Genomic DNA, 6000 nt, shown 5'->3' with positions numbered 1-6000 from the left:
TCAAAAAGATATACAAATAGAGGTGATAGAGATAGAGATAGAGATAGAGATAGAGATAGAGATAGAGAGTTAGAGATACATCGTGTGTGTGTGTGTGTGTGTGTGTGTGTGTGTGTGTGTGTGTGTGTCTCCTTTCTAATGAAGATTAACTAGAAGATGTGCTTCAGAAAAGTGAGGGAAAAAACAAAAAATGAGAATGACATGGGATCCAGGGCACAGGTGATCCTTTACAGCAAAGCAATGAAAGGAAGCCCCCACCTGCACTGGCTTTGAGAGCAACCAGTCTCAAAACAGAACATAAGAACAGAGAATTACAGAAGACAATAGATGGAAATGATTATTTGATATATTAGAATGCTTGAGAAAATTATTGGAATCTGTTGGAATATTTGGAAAAAAATGAGTGACACATAAATAAAAAACTAAGCAAATTTAAATAAACAAATGAAAGCAAAAACAGGACAACTATTAACTCCAGGAAAAACAAAGTTGTAAAGAGAAAGAAAAAATCACAGTTGATCAGAAGTTTCTGTAGGAAATATTTACATATTTATAGGAATATAGATACTGAGATAACTACATTCAGTGGATGAAGGAGACAAGAGAGCAAAGAGGAGAGAGTAAGAAAACCAAATCCTCATCAAGAAGCCAAAAACCTTCAATAAACAAGTACATAAATGGCTGTTTATGGAATTATTTAGCAATATGGAAATAAATATAGAAAAAATAGCTTAGGGCACCTGGGTGGCTCAGTGGGTTAAAGTCTCTGCCTTCAGCTCAGGTCGTGATCCTAGGGTCCTGGGATTGAGCCCCGCATCGGGCTCTCTGCTCAGCAGGGAGCCTGCTTCCCCCCCCCCCCTCTGCCTGCCTCTCTGCCTACTTGTGATCCTGTCAAATAAATAAATAAAATCTTAAAAAAAAGAAAAGAAAAAAATAGCTTTAAAAAAGTTAAGTGTGGTTCCCTTTGGTGAGTGGGATTATGGAATAGGGTGAGGTAGAAAAAGGGCTATTGTTTTTCAACATAAGCCTTTTGAAATGGTGCATAGTTGACACACAAGTCTTTTAAAACCATTGTAAATAACTTCATGCAGGTATTATTTTGATAAATACAAAAACTAATTGAAGTAGTACTTACAGGGACTATGGTGTATTAGTTTGCTAGGGCAGCAGTAACAAAATACCACAAATGGTGGCCCAAGTAACAGAAATGTATTTTCTCACAGTTCTCGAGGCTAGGATCTGAGATCAAGGTGTCAACAGGAGTGGTTTCTTCTGAGGCCTGTGAGAGGAGATCTGTACCAAATCTCTCTCTGTGACTTATAGATGACTGTCTTCCCCCCATGTCTTCTTATTGTTTCCCTTCCATGTGCATCTCCATGTCCACATGTGTGGGCACTGGATGAAGGATGTGTGGTTTGTTGGTAGGGTGAGCTGGTATGATGGTTTGGTTGGATCTGGCATATGGTTTGGTGTGAGGAGTTGGTGTGGAGTGTGCCTTGGTGAAGGATTTCACATGGAGTGGATTATGTGGGATGTGGAAGGTAAGGGACTGAAATATGTGGATGTGTGTAAAGATATAGCGTCAGTGTGTGTGTATGTGTGTGTGTGTGTGTGTATGGTATGGCTGTAGCCTAGCTTAGCTTTTGTTTAGATTTTCCTTTGCCCTTTGTTTTAGTCTTTGTTTTTGTCTTTGTTTGGCCTTTGTTTTGTCTTTGTTTCACTCTTTGTTTAAACTTTCTTTGGCTTTTGTTTGGTCTTTCTTTAGCCTTTTGTTTAAACTTTGTGTGGCCTTTTTGTAGTCTTTGTGTGGCTTTTGTTTTTAAGTGGATCTTGGCTGAGAACCCATCAAAAATACCTTTTGTAATGAAAAACCCGGATATATAATCTCTCCCTATATATTCTCCATGCATTGAGGTAGCCTCAACTCCCCCAGGGACCTGGCACAGATGTGGAGCCTGTTTCACACAACTGTTACTTGAAGGTAAGGGAATCCCATAGGTTTTCATCTAACTTCAGGTTGTCCTTCATCTTCAAGTGGCAACTGCATATTTTTGTGGGGGCCATTTCATTATATTCCAGGGGGAACTTGCCGTAATAGTAGTCAAGATTGGGATAACATAAAATGATAGAGAAAACAAGAGCAGAGGACACCAACGTTATTCTAATGTGAGCAGAGGGCTCCTCCTGGAGTGTTCCACCTAATGTTTGGAAATTGTCTGAGCCTGGGGAGAGGCTCCAAACCCACACTCAGATCCTTCCAGGTTTAAAGCCTCATGTTTCTGGAGCTAGATTAATGGAGCTATTGGCTTCTTCTTTTCCTATTTCTTCTTTTACTATTTGTCATGATTTGAAAATGAGTTTTTTCTTCTTATCTAGGAACAACTTCCCTCATGCAGCTGGGTTTATCTGTGGGGTATACTAATGGAACAAGAAAGCCCAAATCTCGTAAGAATTTTGCTCCCTGTAGATTAGCAACCTTAGATGGAAAGATGTTAATGCTTTATCTTGTGCAGAATTTCTTAGAAACCAGAGTTTTCCAGTGTTATGGTGGGTGGAACAAGGAAAGAAAACATTATATGTCAAGGGAATAAAGCAATGAACTTGCCAAAAATATTAGGAGAAAAATAGGGGAAATTATTTTTACTGTTTTGTGAGTGAAACAGGAAGAAAAAAGCAGATTGCTGTTAGCTGTATAGCTATGCTATTTTATGTTTATTTGGATTAAAAGGACAATGCCTTAGTGGATTTTAAAAACTGTTTCAGGGGCCCCTGGCCGGCTCAGTCAGTAGAGCATGCAACACCTGTTCTCAGGGTTGTGAGTTCAAACCCCACATTGGGTGTGGAGCCTACTGAATAAAAAATGTTTCAGGTTTGCAGAAAAATTGGAAACTATACAAAAATTCCAGATGTACTCAGATCACTGAAATGTTGACATTTTGCCACATTTGCTTTATCATTCTCTTTCTTTGTATGTACATATACATATTATTTTTTCTGAGCCATTTATTAATTTTCTGATATGATCAAAATCAGAAAACAAACATTAAGAAAATACTATTATCTAATCCACAAAAATCTGCTTTTATCCACTGCTCCAAGTGTCAGTCCCAGATCATGCATCACTTTGATTACCATGTATCTTTAGTCTTTACCTGAGATGGGCATTCTCTTTTATGATCTTAACAAGTTAGAAGAGCATAGGCCTATTATTTTGTTAAATGTCCCTTGTTAAAAAAAGGAAACAAGATAGGATTGGGAGGGAGACAAACCACAAGAGACTCTTAATCTCACAAAACAAACTGAGGGTTGCAGGGGGGTGGAGGGGTAGGGATAGGGTGGCTGGGTGATGGACATTGGGGAGGGTGCTATGGTGAGAGCTGTGAAATGTGTAAGCCTCATGATTCACAGACCTGTACCCCTGGGGCAAATACTACATTATATGTTAATAAAAATAAGTAAACAAACAAATAAATAAATAAAATTTTAAAACTAAATAAATAATAAATGTCCCCTGTTTTGGGTTTGGTCTAATGTCTTCTCATGATTAAGTCCAGATTATGCAGTTTTGGAAGGAATATGCCTGCATTTCAGATCATACATCTCCAAATTCATACTTGAATCTGACCGCTTATTTTTTTTTTTAAAGGATTTTATTTATTTATTTGAAAGAGAAAGAGAGAGAGAGAGACAGCATGCAGTGGGGAGAGGGAGAAGCAGACTCCCTGCTGAGCAGGGAGCCCGATGCAGGACTCGATCCCAGCACCCTGGATCATGACCTGAGCTGAAGGTAGATGCTTAACTGACTGAGCCACCCAGGCACCCCTGATTGTACAGACTGTTAATTTGAAGTCTGGTTTCTTTAATGGTAACTAGAATTTTAAATGAGTACCTAAAATCTTACAAGAAAATACAAAAAAATTTTAAATCAGAGCTTTTACAGGTAATTCCCAAGTATTCACCAAAAGTGTGTAAGTGCTGCCCTGTATTAAAAAGGATAATTGCAACAATATGTACCTGAACTTGATAGTCATATAGTAAAGTATTTAACATAGATTCTTTGCATGTGTTATGTTCATATCTACTGCTTTATGAGTGTTCATTTCATGAATGTGATCATTCCTTTCTAAGCAAAATCATCTGCTGAAAACAGATACTGTTCACCAGAGTGATCCTGGATGACCACTCCAGGCTCCCTGGCAACCATTAGCATGCTGGCAGGGTGCTGAGAAAAGAAAGAACTTCCATTTTGTTTGTAAGTTAGAAAACTTCTGTTTGTAGGTGGCTGGCAGTTTTATTGTTCTGAAGATAGAGACCAACTTCCTAGCAGACTTCCTTTGTTTGAGGAAAGGTATTAAAGATTTTTAGGATTTCCAAATATAAAGCATCCATTCCCCCCCGCCCCCGGAGAGGAAATGCCATAGTCATCATAAATATAAATGTAGGGCAGTTCATTAACATATATAATCTTCGTAGTTATATAATTTTGTAGTTATATAATCTTTGTAGTCAAGTAAATGTATTATGGCTTTAATGGGACTGCTCCCAGGATGAGGTAGATAAATATTTTCTAAATACGGAATTATATTAGAAATTTGGAGTTCTGCACATGCTACAATTTAATGTTGAGAAACTCAGCTTTTGGGAAAATGAACATTAGTTATTTTGATTGCCTTATCTGGTCCACAGAGATCACCTTGGAGTTTGAGAAAGAGACTTTTACTTAAAGGATTGTATGTTCCCATGATGAGCCATCCTGGATTGGGAAATGAGGGCCTCTTTTTGTCATTCAGTCAAAAGAATTAGGGGCCAGGACATGGAAGGTTTGCAAGGCCAGAAGTCTTGTGGATGGGAATTGAGCTTTCCACAACCTAGAAATCTGCTGGGCTGGCTGGGACCGTAGGATTAGGTTCCATTGTGTGGGCTCCAAAAGTGACATCTTTTATTGGCTTCCCAGTCCTCTCTGGTTTCGGTTGCTCTGTTACCCCTAGTGCATTAGGTAAAACCTGGTGGTGTTAGCTGTGCTCTGGGTGGTTAAAAGACCAATCTGGGTTTTTTTGTTTGTTTGTTTGTTTTTAATTTTTAATTTAATTTAATTAAAAAATTTTTTTTGTTAACATATAATATTTGCCCCAGGGGTACAGGTCTGTGAATCATCAGGCTTACACATTCCACAGCACTCACCATAGCACATACCCTCCCCAATGTCCATAACCCAGCCACCCTATACCTATCCTCCCACCCCCCAGCAACAATGTGGATGGAACTAGAAGGTATCATGCTAAGCGAAATAAGTCAATCAGAGAAAGACAATTATCATATGATCTCTCTGATATGAGGAATTTGAGAGGGAGGGTGGGAGGTTGTGGGAGGTAGGGAGGGAATAAATGAAGCAATATGGGATTGGGAGGGAGACAAACCATAAGAGACTCTTAATCTCATAAAAGACCAATCTGTTTTTAAAATGTACTCAGGATTTTGTTTTCATTCATGCATGATGAGGGCAGCAGATCGGAAGATGATTGCCGTTGTTACTCACAGTTCCCAGAAGGAGGATGCATGCCTGACTATGCAGGAAGTACCAGTGTTGATCAGGAGTCAGAGGGAATGAGGGGAAAGCATGGACAAGAACTTTATTGCGTTTTCTTGTTTTTGTTTTTTCAAGAAGGACTGGGTGAAATGAGGTAAACAGACTAGGTGAATTTAGGATGAGCTAGTTTGAATAATTTCAGTGGGTTTTGGTATGTGAAGGCTGTCCTGAGTTGTCTGGTTCCTGGCCTTGGGGTGATTAGGACAGAGGACTGTTGGCTTGATCTGTGGGACCTTGATAAAAAGGGTTAATTGGCAAGTGTAGGCTCTGGATTGATTGGTTTGCATGTGAAAGTCACACTCTTAGGGGAGTCCTTTACTTCCTAGGAATTAGCTACCCTGGGGAGGCACAATGTCTCTAGGATCAATAAGTGCCAGGGTATCAAGAACACAGAAAAGAAAATATAGTTCATA

General features: G+C 39.1%; 1 protein-coding gene across 3 annotated transcripts in view; it reads left to right on the top strand.

The window, feature by feature from the left end:
* Positions 1-1868: 1868 nt before the first annotated feature.
* Positions 1869-6000, top strand: part of MOBP (myelin associated oligodendrocyte basic protein) — a 49998-nt gene continuing 45866 nt past the window's right edge. For 2 of the 3 annotated variants that reach the window (XM_047739962.1, XM_047739970.1), the window contains exon 1: positions 1869-1981. The gene's annotated coding sequence lies outside the window, so the exon portion shown is untranslated. The remainder of the gene's footprint in view (positions 1982-6000) is intronic. The other variant, XM_047739981.1, reaches the window with a different exon arrangement.

The sequence above is a fragment of the Lutra lutra genome, chromosome 1 (genome assembly GCF_902655055.1).
Source record: "Lutra lutra chromosome 1, mLutLut1.2, whole genome shotgun sequence".
Classification (NCBI taxonomy): Eukaryota; Metazoa; Chordata; class Mammalia; order Carnivora; family Mustelidae; genus Lutra; species Lutra lutra.
Note: the sequence above shows the minus strand (reverse complement) of the source record. Positions and strands in the feature narration are given on the sequence as shown.